Below are 14,202 nucleotides of genomic sequence, written 5' to 3'. Positions count from 1 at the left end.
GCTGCACATCCATGATGCGAATCTCCCGTTCCACCACATCCCAAAGATGCTCTATTGGATTGAGATCTGGTGACTGTGGAGGCCATTGGAGTACAGTGAACTCATTGTCATGTTCAAGAAACCAGTCTGAGATGATTCCAGCTTTATGACATGGCGCATTATCCTGCTGAAAGTAGCCATCAGATGTTGGGTACATTGTGGTCATAAAGGGATGGACATGGTCAGCAACAATACTCAGGTAGGCTTTGGCGTTGCAACGATGCTCAATTGGTACCAAGGGGCCCAAAGAGTGCCAAGAAAATATTCCCCACACCATGACACCACCACCACCAGCCTGAACCGTTGATACAAGGCAGGATGGATCCATGCTTTCATGTTGTTGACGCCAAATTCTGACCCTACCATCCGAATGTCGCAGCAGAAATCGAGACTCATCAGACCAGGCAACGTTTTTCCAATCTTCAATTGTCCAATTTCGATGAGCTTGTGCAAATTGTAGCCTCAGTTTCCTGTTCTTAGCTGACAGGAGTGGCACCCGGTGTGGTCTTCTGCTGCTGTAGCCCATCTGCCTCAAAGTTCGACGCACTGTGCGTTCAGAGATGCTCTTCTGGCTACCTTGGTTGTAACGGGTGGCTATTTGAGTCACTGTTGCCTTTCTATCAGCTCGAACCAGTCTGGCCATTCTCCTCTGACCTCTGGCATCAACAACGCATTTCCGCCCACAGAACTGCCGCTCACTGGATGTTTTTTCTTTTTCGGACCATTCTCTGTAAACCCTAGAGATGGTTGTGCGTGAAAATCCCAGTAGATCAGCAGTTTCTGAAATACTCAGACCAGCCATTCTGGCACCAACAGCCATGCCACGTTCAAAGGCACTCAAATCACCTTTCTTCCCCATACTGATGCTCGGTTTGAACTGCAGGAGATTGTCTTGACCATGTCTACATGCCTAAATGCACTGAGTTGCCGCCATGTGATTGGCTGATTAGAAATTAAGTGTTAACGAGCAGTTGGACAGGTGTACCTAATAAAGTGGCCGGTGAGTGTATATATATATATATATATATATATATATAATAGACATCCTAAACTGAAGGGCCATTGAGCAGCAGCGTACACAGATTGGACCTGCGGAATATTTTTTAGCAGAGGAGGAACATTGCTAGTAATTTTTTTACTGGCTCTTCTATTCTTTTACTTTCTAATTTTGAGGATAATAAATGAGATGCCTTATGGCAAATTTGATGGGCCAAGTCATTTTGTAAAAAGCAGCTCCATAGACCTGCAGAAAATTCTACCAAACCAACCTAAATGGCTTTGATGAGAATTTTCCCAAACTTGAAGGGGTTGTACAGGATTGAAGCATGTTTTCCTAATCTTGGACATCCTATTAATGGATTAGCTCCAAACTATATTTGTAGTAATTTGTGACTTCTTGGTCACCAGTAACCATATTTTCTTTTACAGGTATTCTGATCATAGTCGTGGATGTTCAGTTACACCTGACCCAGAATATGGGCATAGAATGCTTCCTATTAGACTTGTATGGATATATAGAGACGTCAGTACAGATCACTGAGTATTACAGGTATTTTACCGGAATGTATGCCATATTAGGGTGAATTTACACAATTACAGGACTGAAGCCAAAACCAGGAGTGGATTGAAAAAGAGAAGTACCGGGGCCACACGGTGGCTCAGTGGTTAGCACTACAGCCTTGCAGCCCTGGGGTCCTGGTGCTCAAATCCCACCAAGGGCAAAAAATATTTGCAAGGGGTTTGTATGTTGTCCCTGTGTTTGCATGGATTTCCATCTCATATTCCAAAAAGAAATACTGATAGGGAAAAATTGTACATTGTGAGCTCTATGTGGGCTCACAATCTCAAAAAAAAAAAAAAAATAAATAAAAAGAGAAGTACCATTTGCCCTCTGTACTTTGACTCAATTTATGATCCACACCTGGTTTTGAGTTTGAAAACTGGATTAGAAAACCTGAACATGTAAACAGGCCCTAAAAGACCATTTGTAAATACAGTATAGAATTAATTAAATTACGGAGGGTTATTGTTAAGCTGGTCATACACACTAGATACAGATGGTCTGAAGCCACCAATTTCAGCAGACCTAGTCAACCATTGTATTGACTCCCCAGAAGGCAGAGGTAACACTGGAGATCTGCATTTCACCTACATTATCCTTGGTTCTCTGGGAGATAAGCAGCTGCCAAATGAGTGGTAGTTCCTTTCTTCCAGTTTAATAAACATGCACTGCTCAGCCAAGGGTGTAAGTAGAAATCGGGCAAGATTTAACGGTTTGGGGTTTTGTTTTTTTGTTTTTTTTCCCCCCAGAAAGCAAGTTATGCCCTATCCACAAGGCAAGGGGTAACTTACTGATAATGAGAGCAGGGAATTTCATCCCCTATTCTGAATCGAGTGGTGGTCGGGCTGCTATTTATTCAAATAGGAGAGATGAATTACAGCGACTTTTGTCCCCTGCTCTCCTGAACAATCCATGTGCTACCTTTAAAAAAAAAAAAACTCAGCCTGTCAATTATTTCTGCAAAATTTACCTGTGGATTGCAACCTATGCAATGCAAGGGGAACTGCAGAGATATATGCAGATATGTTGAAGGTGGGTTTTTTGCTATGACAATTTTGCAGTGGAAGACTCCGCTAAATGTACTTGTAAGGCCACAATCATTGCTTTTGCTGTTTGTGGCCTAACCTTATCCATTGGAAATGTAGTTTATCCCCTGGCAAAAATCCTGACTACGAGAGGATGTTCAGCCGGCTCTTCTACTGTCTTCATAACAAATACATAAATCGCAGACATGACACAAAGCAATGTAGTAGCTGAACATTCTGTCTTCAAGGAAATGTGTTAAAAAAAATAAAAATCGTGAACGTCCTTTCAACGTGGTCAGCCGGACGAACAGAGGATCAGGTATGTGTTACTTTGACCTGTGCTTTTAGGATACTATACACAAATGTACTGTACTGTAACTATGCCATACACCTAGATGGTGGTCCTGGAGTGTGGGGAGTCCATAATGGTTGTCAGGGGTTGTATTACTTGCCACCAATACAAATAACTGCCCATGCACATAATGACCATGGTCCTAATAAATGGTCACGTCAAGTTCATCTGCACGTAGCACTTTTTCCCATACCCTACTTTCGGCCATATGTGGCAGTGCAGAGTGAGAGACCCATTTATGTCGTGCACATATCCAGGGGTCCAGTAAACCTAGTTACAGTTCCATCTTTCCACTACATATTTTGGGCAGTGTCCTAGACAGAGCAGGGTGGTCTGGTTTGCTGTTGATCTGCTCTCCTATAAATGTCATGTAGTGTAGTGGCCGCTCCATGGTTTCCCATTTCTAATTGTAGAACTATTTTCCATCACATGATATTATAGTAACTCTTGGTCCAGTGCTGGAGAATGAGCATTTAGTCTGGCAAGTCTATCATGGGCAGAGCCTCAGTGACCGGGCATTACTAGGAGGTCGCATGTCAGCTGGTCTGTCTGCCAAGTGACATTTGTGGACTAGACGTCGCTCCGTCTCAGGCTTGGGTTCCTTCGATGGGGGACAAATGCAAACTGATAATGACAGGTAATGCTGGAGACTATAGCTAGAGATGAGCGAGTACTGTTCGGATCAGCCGATCCCAACAGCACGCTCGCATAGAAATGAATGGACATAGCTGGCACGCGGGGGGTTAAGCGTCCGGCCGCCGTCAAAGCGGAAGTACCAGGTGCATCCATTCATTTCTATGGAGCGTGCTGTTCGGATCAGCTGATCCGAACAGTACTCGCTCATCTCTAACTATAGCAAAATGTATAGCTAAGGGTTAATACATCTACTCTACCTGCACAGTATCAGTCAGTCTCGCTATATATATGGGAAATATTCAGGCTTATTGCTGATTTTAGCATCCTATTGATCTGGTAGATTAACCGGGGAATCGGAAAATGTGCTGTTATGTATCACGACGTTATTAGTAAGGAGCTGTGAATGATAGGGAGTCATTGTAGACTGTTCTATGGTGTAAAATTACAGCCAAACCACATGGGACATTATATTGGGGTATTTAATGATGGCCTCTTGTCCATATATCATGTAATATCTAAGCTAGTCTAATCTCAGTCACACAAACCGTAACATACATGTGGCTCTTCTTACTAGACATATTACTCTTAACTTTACCCCAATTATTGTTTCCGGACAAAGAATAAAAACAGTTTCCCCGCAGAGAGGCCACAAGCGGACACCGGCGGCTTACTTTTAAAATCCGTTCAAATGAATGGGTTTTAAAGTTGACTGCCAGGAAGTCGTCCCTTTCCAGTTTCTCCAGGGCTAAGGGCAGAAACCCAGCAAAATAACACAGGGCGGATATAGGTGCAAATGTGAACGCCCCCTTAGAGTGCGCAAATATTTCTCACCACAAATTCTAAGCCGCATCTCCTTGTGAGGCATAAAAAGTGTCTTAATCACGTAGAGGCCCATTTACTAAACCTTGTATGCCAGTCACTGGCATACCCCAGACCGCTGTGGTAAATATTATACCTGATGTCTATGCCAGCTGCAACTCGTGCACTGCAATTCTTTAGAGGTGTGCTGATAGTTGTAGTGCATGTGACACCGATGAATCATTGACGGCCCTATGTACATGGCAGTAGTTGTTTTCTGTGCATTATCCATAGCTCCCAACTTTGAAAGAACAGAAAGAGGGACAAAATGTGTGGCAAATTTAGCTCCACCCACTTCTACATTGACTCCGCCTATTCTTAACTAGAGATGAGCGAACACTAAAATGTTCGAGGTTCGAAATTCGATTCGAACAGCCGCTCACTGTTCGAGTGTTCGAATGGGTTTCGAACCCCATTATAGTCTATGGGGAACATAAACTCGTTAAGGGGGAAACCCAAATTCGTGTCTGGAGGGTCACCAAGTCCACTATGACACCCCAGGAAATGATACCAACACCCTGGAATGACACTGGGACAGCAGGGGAAGCATGTCTGGGGGCATAAAAGTCACTTTATTTCATGGAAATCCCTGTCAGTTTGCGATTTTCGCAAGCTAACTTTTCCCCATAGAAATGCATTGGCCAGTGCTGATTGGCCAGAGTACGGAACTCGACCAATCAGCGCTGGCTCTGCTGGAGGAGGCGGAGTCTAAGATCGCTCCACACCAGTCTCCATTCAGGTCCGACCTTAGACTCCGCCTCCTCCAGCAGAGCCAGCGCTGATTGGCCGAATTCCGTACTCTGGCCAATCAGCACTGGCTAATGCATTGTATTGGCGTGATGAAGCAGTGCTGAATGTGTGTGCTTAGCACACACATTCAGCTCTACTTCATCGGGCTAATAGAATGCATTGGCCAGCGCTGATTGGCCGAATTCCGTACTCTGGCCAATCAGCACTGGCTAATGCATTGTATTGGCGTGATGAAGCAGTGCTGAATGTGTGTGCTTAGCACACACATTCAGCTCTACTTCATCGGGCTAATAGAATGCATTGGCCAATCAGCGCTGGCCAATGCATTCTATTAGCGTGAACTGAGTTTGCACAGGGGTTCTAGTGCACCCTCGGCTCTGCTACATCAGATTGCTACATCTGATGTAGCAGTGCCGAGTGTGCATCAGATGTGTAGTTGAGCAAAACTGACTCAGCACTGCTAAGTCTCTGCATTCGCATAGGAATGCATTGGCCAGCCTTCGGCCAATCAGCGCTGGCTCTGCCGGAGGAGGCGGAGTCTAAGGTCGGACCTGAATGGAGACTGGTGTGGAGCGATCTTAGACTCCGCCTCCTCCAGCAGAGCCAGCGCTGATTGGTCGAGTTCCGTACTCTGGCCAATCAGCACTGGCTAATGCATTGTATTGGCGTGATGAAGCAGTGCTGAATGAGTGTGCTTAGCACACACATTCAGCTCTACTTCATCAGGCTAATAGAATACATTGGCCAATCAGCGCTGGCCAATGCATTCTATTAGCTTGATGAAGCAGAGTGTGCACAAGGGTTCAAGCGCACCCTCGGCTCTGATGTAGCAGAGCCGAGGGTGCACAAGGGTTCAAGTGCACCCTCGGCTCTCCTACATCAGAGCCGAGGGTGCGCTTGAACCCTTGTGCAGCCTCGGCTCTGCTACATCAGAGCCGAGGGTGCGCTTGAACCCTTGTGCACACTCTGCTTCATCAAGCTAATAGAATGCATTGGCCAGCGCTGATTGGCCAGAGTACGGAATTCGGCCAATCAGCGCTGGCCAATGCATCCCTATGGGAAAAAGTTTATCTCACAAAAATCACAATTACACACCCGATAGAGCCCCAAAAAGTTATTTTTAATAACATTCCCCCCTAAATAAAGGTTATCCCTAGCTATCCCTGCCTGTACAGCTATCCCTGTCTCTTAGTCACAAAGTTCACATTCTCATATGACCCGGATTTGAAATCCACTATTCGTCTAAAATGGAGGTCACCTGATTTCGGCAGCCAATGACTTTTTCCAATTTTTTTCAATGCCCCCGGTGTCGTAGTTCCTGTCCCACCTCCCCTGCGCTGTTATTGGTGCAAAAAAGGCGCCAGGGAAGGTGGGAGGGGAATCGAATTTTGGCGCACTTTACCACGCGGTGTTCAATTCGATTCGAACATGGCGAACACCCTGATATCCGATCGAACATGTGTTTGATAGAACACTGTTCGCTCATCTCTATTCTTAACCAATTTTCTTTGTGCCGCCACACAGTATAATGCTCCTACGTTATATGCTCCTACATTATAATGTTCCTCTCTAATAGCCCCAACGTATGAAGTTCTCCTCCTGGTGACCCAGTTTAAACTAAACTAGAGGGGGACATTAAACTGGGGGCAACTAGAGGTGGTCATGTCCCCTCCAGCTACTCCCATGGCTTAATGTCCTCCTCCAGTTGTCCCCAGTTTAATGTCCCTCTCAGTCTCCCGCCAAGATTAATGTCCCCGCCTCCTTGTCTCCCCAGTTTAATTTCCCCCTTCATCTGCCACCAGTTTAATGTTCCCATCCCCCTTCATCTGCCCCCGAAGTTTAACATGAAAAACACTGTGTTCACCTCTCCTCACTCCCCTGCTGCTCCGTCTGCAGTCTCAGTCACAGAGTATTCTGGAAGCTTCCTGGGCCAGAGCACATGGGCGCAGATGACTTGAAACCGGGAAGGCAGGACAGGACCCGGAATCTGGGATTGTCCCACTGAATCTGAGTCGTTTGGGAGGTATGCATTATCTACAGTTACAGATCTGTAATGAAGGCTAGTATACAGACCTAATCCTTTCTATGGCCCTATATACTTCTGTAGTTTTTACAAGTCAATGTGTGGGCTGTAGAATCCAGCTGTAAGTATGGAGCAGGTCCCATTCCTGCCCATATAGTAGCACAGACTTGCCCATATAAGTCTTTTTGTACACCTATGATTATGAATGACATACGGATATAATATAGACATGCTCTTTTGCAGAATACGGATCTGTTTTTGCAGGCAGGCTACGTGCACATGACCTCAGTGCTTTTTACACCAGTTTTTACCAGGGATTTGCAGGACTTAGGTCATCACTTTAAGATCTGTGGGGTCCCCAGTGAATCAGCTGTTTGAAGCTAGGTCATGTGATATCATGCTTATTGGTCACATGGCCTGATTGCAGCTCAGTCCAGTGGCGTAAATATTGTAGAGGCAGCGGAGGTGGCTGCCACAGGGCCCGGGTCATTAGGGGGCCCGGTGACAGCCACTACCGCTGCAGGGTTGTTTTTTTTGTTTTTTTGTTTAAATAGGCCGTTACGGGCCCTATTTACTTACTGATCCTGACACCGCGGGCCCCACAAACACTATCATTATACTCGGGGGTCTTTGCAGACCCCCGAGTATAATGATCGGTGGACCGGGAGAGGTAAGGGAACCTAAAAAATACTGTTACTTACCTCTCCACGATCCTGCCAGGCCTCCGTCATTCGTGTCTGATGTCTCTGACGTCACATGACCCGGGCCTGCTTCCCGAGTCATGTGACGTCTGACGTCATTAAAGCAGGACAAGAGCGGCGACCGACAGCCTAGGAACCGGGGGACAGGTAAGCAACTGTTTCTGGTTTTTTTATGTTTTTATTCCCCTGGGTCTCCGATTATTATACTCTGGGGTCTGAAAAGACCCCAGAGTATAATAATTGTTTATGGGTGTCCACAGTGGGACATAATACTGTGTGCAGGGGCCACTATGGGGGATAATACTGTGTGCAGGGGCCACTACGGGGGATAAAACTGTGTTCAGGGGCCACTATGGGGGATAATACTGTGTGTAGGGGCCACTATGGGGGATAATACTGTGTGCAGGGGCCACTATGGGGGATAATACTGTGTGTAGGGGCCACTATGGGGGATAATACTGTGTGCAGGGGCCACTATGGGCTATAATACTGTGTGTAGGGGCCACTATGGGGGACAATACTGTGTGTAGGGGCCACTATGGGGGACAATACTGTGTGCAGGGGCCACTATGGGGGATAATACTGTGTGCAGGGGCCACTATGGGCTATAATACTGTGTGTAGGGGCCACTATGGGGGATAATACTGTGTGCAGGGGCCACTAATGGACATAATACTGTGTGCAGGACTTACTAAGGGACATAATAGAATGCGGAGGAGGGGGTCAGTCAAGGTCTTCGGCGTCGGTTGGGGGGGGGGGGGGCATGTCAAAAGTTTGCCAAGTGCAGCCACTTTACAAATGTACAGCGCTAGGGGCCACACAGTGGCTCAGTGGTTAGCACTGCAGCCTTGCAGTTCTGGAGTCCTCACTTCGAATCCTGCCAAGGACAAAAAAAAAAAAACATCTGCAAGGAGTTTGTATGTTCTCCCAGTGTTTGCATGGATTTCCATCCCATATTCCAAAAAAGACATACTGATAGGGGAAAAAATGTACATTGTGAGCCCTATGTGGGGCTCACAAGCTACAAAAAAAAAATAAATATATATATATATATATATATATATATGGTGCTGTGCTTGGCGAGTACTCACCTGCAGTCTCAGGTGTCAGACTGTCCAAACAAATGAGGTGCAAGACACGCATGTTAACGATTTTTGGCACAAATGAACCAAAATTTTGACTAATTCTATATTTCCCAATGAACCTTTTCAGGTGACGATAATGGACTTTCGCTTTATATACACAGCCTTTTTGAGATGTTGGCTATAACAGCGGATCACAAGGCTGGAGTCCAGGCTGATGTCAATAGCAGATCAGTGACAAATTTCATTCTGCCCCTAGTGGCCAAATTGAGCACCTGCACCACTTGTGTATTGCAAAGAGAGTAGAGGACCATTTATTCCAGCGTCCACGCAGCTGTTACAGGCTTATTTGGTTCATCATTACAAGATATGAGAACATAGCTGTATGTTACCCACTAATATCTCTACCACTACTGCTTCTGATCCAGTTTGGCCCATATGTGGCCACTTTAATGGCTACTTTTCGTCCCTTAAATTCTGGCTTTTATCTATTACATTTCATACATTGTATTCTTTGCCACATTTATCCAGTTTAGGTTTTTGCTGACATCTGGTGGTGACAGAGGGCATTACAACCTCTTTGATTATTTTAGTAATCCATCACATAAAAGGGAAAATATGTCCGCCTGCATATGGGAAAGCATATATCTCTTTTTAGTTATCTGCTCTTTTGATGTCTGAAAATGATTCCCTTTATTTCAAAGCCGCTGAGATGCTTTTAAGTAAATTTACAGCTAATGTTTTACCAGATAAGTACCATACTGTTTATCAGTTGCACAATGTATGAGATGCGGTTTTCACCTTTTCTATTTTTTAGAGCTGTAGTTATTCTAATACTGTAGAGTCTCTTTTGTTACAGATTATTACTTTGAGTCTATTTTAGCCCTATGATAAGATGAGTCTTTGTAGGTGCCTGCCTATCTGCTGCTTGGGGGCAATGAAGACAAGACAACAGTGGCCAGCATGGCACAATTGTGTATGAGATACTGTAAGCCGATGGCTGGTCAGGTAATGGAGGGGGTGTACGTCTCACCCAGACTACTCAGGTGGGTAAGATGAGAAAACTTATCCTTTTGTAATGTTGTTCTTACATGGGGCAGCATAAGCCGATTATAGGTTTGCAATGAGTGATTTATGGTGAGATTCTTGGTGGTCTAGGTCAGTGTAGGGGTCTCTGTATCATACTTTGTAACTAGTGATACATAGTGACCATTCACATCTCTCTACAGATAGAAAAGCCTGAATATGGAGAGAAGTTAAATCCTTATCAAGGGGGGAGGTCAGGGAATTATTGGGGAGAACTATACTTAGGAAGAGTAATCGCCAGGTGCAGAGAACCCCATTTTACTATGTTAAGCAAGAAGGTAGAAGTTAGAAAATTGTTCTGTCACCCATTAAACCCTTTTAGATATTGCTTAACTTTAGATAATAGGAGAATGAAAGCCTGAAGCTGGGGAATGTGCTTTTCTATGATCAGTCTAGCGGAGGTGGATGGTTGCAGGATGTGCATGTCTGTAGTAAGGTGCAGGTTAAAACCTTTACTCGCTGGAGTGTCCTGGTACATAGGAACAATGATTATAGAGCCGGCTGGGAAATGAAAGTACTGCAGCTCTGTAAAAGTCTCCTTGAAAGGTCACAAAGTAACACTTTGAAGTGGGATGAAAGCAGCGGCGTGCGCTTGGCTGGATCAAAGTCAAGCAAAAGCGGATGCAGCCTCCACAATTGGCCTGATACTTTCAGCTAACCACTGTCATTTACTGGAGCAGCGAGATGGGGAGGCTGTCAGGATGGCAGACGGCTCAAGGAAATAAGAAAATGTATCATTTTACCTAGAACAAGGTGCGGCATGTGGTGATCGATATTAGAGCAGGGAGGGCTCCGCCTAGGGAGATATGATTGGGGGCAAATGGGGGATAACAAATATAGATAACCAGGTGGAAGAATTAAGAAAAAATTCATGGACATGTAATTTCATTTGATCTCAAATGATCACTACTCCTTTGTTTCGAAGAATACTTAGGCCTGGTTCACATCTGCGTCGGTAATCCGTTCGTGGGAGTTCGCATGGGGACCCCCCAAACGGACTACCGAACACATTGGCAAGCAGTGTGCAGTGAAAGCACATGGACCCCATAGACTATAATGGGGTCTGTGTGCTTTCCGCACGAGTCATGCGTAAATCGTGAACTTGAGTCCTGAATGATAAAGTTATAGGAAATGTATACATTTATAACAAAGGCAGACTTACCATTGGAGGACACTAGAAAACCGGAAAAAGAACCAATTCGTTTACAGTATCAGCTCCTGCAGAGGTTTTCACTCAGCTTTCTACAGTATTGAATGGCAGGAAGGTCTACTTATTCAGTGTGAGTGGATGTATTGATGTAAAGCAAGCTATATGTGTTGTTCAGGGTACTAGGAAAGCTGGGTGAGCTGTGATGGACTCCACATTACATAGAATCCTGAATGAACGTTGTGCCTAGTTTATTGAGCATATAACATATAACCATTCAAGTTTGGTGACAACACCTGTTGTGAGCTGTTTAGAATTTACCCATGCCATTCAGGAGTCTTGGAAAGTTGGGTGACAATAACTATAACAGAAGTAAATCTCTACAATACTGTAGTGTCCCTTTACATTATGTCTAGATTATAACAGGGGGCGCTATTACATTGTGTTCATGATAAGAATGCGCTGTTGTAAATTTAATCTGTGAAGCAGCTGTAGGGTCAAACTGCTTATTATATTCCTTGATATGCTCTGTGAGGGGAGTAGTTTCCAAAATGGGGTGTCTTTTGAGGGGTTTCCTTTAGATAAATTTCACCTCCATATTGTTTTAATTTCTGTGAAATGCTTAAAGGGTTAACAAACTTCCCTTATTATTAAATATTGCTGTTTTGCATTATTTGAAGGGTGCAGTTTTGAAAATGGGGTTATTCATGGGGGTTTCTAAAATATATGGGGGTTTCTTTATAATCCGAACTGAAGTGTTCCTTAAAAAGTTTGTTTGGGAAAATTTCTTCTAAATCTGGAAAATCGCAGTTACACTTGTAAGTTTTATAATGTCCAAAATACATTAAAGGACAATTAAAAGATGATGCCGATATAAAGCAGCGATATGGGAGATAATATGTATTCATGTATTTGTGTGATAGGACTGTCTGTTTGAAAAGCAGAGAATTTCACATTTTGAAAATTGCGATTTTTTTTTTCCAATATTCCATCAAATTTACTTTTTTTTTAATAAATATAAAAATATTGATCAGTATTTATCACTAACACGAAGTACAATGTGTCACGAGAAAACAGTCTTAAAATCACGTATGTAGGTAAATCATCTCAAAGTTATTACCACATAAAGTGACACGTCAGATTGGAAAAGTGAGTCCTGGTCATGAAGGTACTTTTAGGTTCGGCCTTGGAGAAGTTAAACAACAATGAAAAATAAAAATTTTGCGGGATTGTAAAAACATGGCTGCTTTCTTCCAGAAACAGAGACCTCCGTGTCATGTCTGGTATTGCAGCTCTGTTGTAATGAATGGAACTGAGCTGCAACTACCAGGCACAACCCATAGACAGGAGCGGTGCTGTTTTTAGAAGTATGCAGCCATGTTTCTCTAACCCTAAACAACCTTCTTAAAGATCTACAGATGCCCAGACTAAGATCTGACAAAGGTGTCCCTTTAAGTGCTCCCGGCGATCAGTGATCTGTGCTACCATTACCAGCCGAGAACTGAATGATAGCCAGCCAGAATCACAGGGAATCATGGCTCTGGACCTTACCTTCTGGCATGTCCCGCCTACCTGGCAGCCATCTTGAAAAATTGACCAATAGGAATGTGATAATTTGCATAATTACCCAGAATCCTTTGCAGGAACTCTCCCTAAGCTAAATGAACGTTGAAAATAATATATTAAATGAAGGAAAAACTTAGAAAATGGCTAAAAAACTGGTCTGTGAAGTGGGTGGGCGGAGCCTCCTGATTCGGTCCTCTCCTGGCCTGGCTGCGGGGTCGCTGGGCCAGGATTCCAGCAGCTGAAATTTTGAGCAATTAAAAAAAAAAAAAAAGTTTCTGATACATTTGGATAATACAGACATTTTTTTCATGGCTTTGGTCTTTATAATAAAATTCTGAGACACAGCCAAGACTATAAAGACTGGTAGATATCTCTGCCCAGACTCAGTCACCACACTTAGCAGTAGCACAAGGCCTCTACTAGCAGGCAGACATGGAGCGGACCACGCTGACCTCAGAAGTGCAAACACACTCTTTAAGTAAAAGGGGGACAGCGACCTCACAGGGACAACCTCAGAGCAACATTCATTGAGCTTAAGGAGAGTGAACTTAACTCAAGCAGTGCATTATGGGAATTTATGTAAATCTAAACTGAGGAGGAGCCTCACATAAGTCCTCCCAGGTCATCTCACTACTTATGGTGCACCATGGCGTAAGGACCAATGACTATCAGCCTTCTTGTGCATAAGTTCCTTAACTTTGCTTTTGTCCATGCTCAGACAAATCTGAAGCATAACTGTTGTAATAAATGTAACCGAGCTGCAATACCAGGCACCACCCATGGACAGGAGTGACGCTGTTTTTTGAAGTATGCATCCATGTTTCTCTAACCCTAAACAATCCCCTTAAAGATCTATAAATCCTTAGGCTAATCTGTGATCTGTGCTACCATTACCAGCCGAGAACTGAAGGATAGCCAGCCAAGCCAGCCAGTATCTCAGGGGATCATGCCTCTGGACCTTACCTTCTGACATGTCCCGCCTACCTGGCAGCCATCTTGAAAAATTGACCAATAGGAATGTGAGAATTTGCATAATTACCCAGAATCCTTTGCAGGAACTCTCCCTAAGCTTACTGAATGGTGAAAACAATAAATCAAATGAAGCAAAATCTTAGAAAATAGCTGAAATACTGCTCTGTGCAGTGGGGTGGGCGGAGCCTCCTGATTCGGTCCTCTTTTGGCCTGGCTGCGGGGTCGCTGGGTCAGAATACCAGCAGCTGAAATTTTGATGAATTAAAAATAAATAAAAAAAACGTTACATACAGGTGTGGGTAATACTGAATTTATTTCCTTGGTTTATTTACTCTGATGTCTAAAGAATTTTTTACAATAAAATTCAGAGAAATGTCAAAACTATAAAGACTGGTAGATGTTAC

Source organism: Leptodactylus fuscus, chromosome 10, assembly GCF_031893055.1.
Source record: "Leptodactylus fuscus isolate aLepFus1 chromosome 10, aLepFus1.hap2, whole genome shotgun sequence".
NCBI classification, from domain to species: Eukaryota; Metazoa; Chordata; class Amphibia; order Anura; family Leptodactylidae; genus Leptodactylus; species Leptodactylus fuscus.
The sequence above is the reverse complement of the archived record's forward strand: the minus strand, read 5'-3'. Positions refer to the sequence as shown.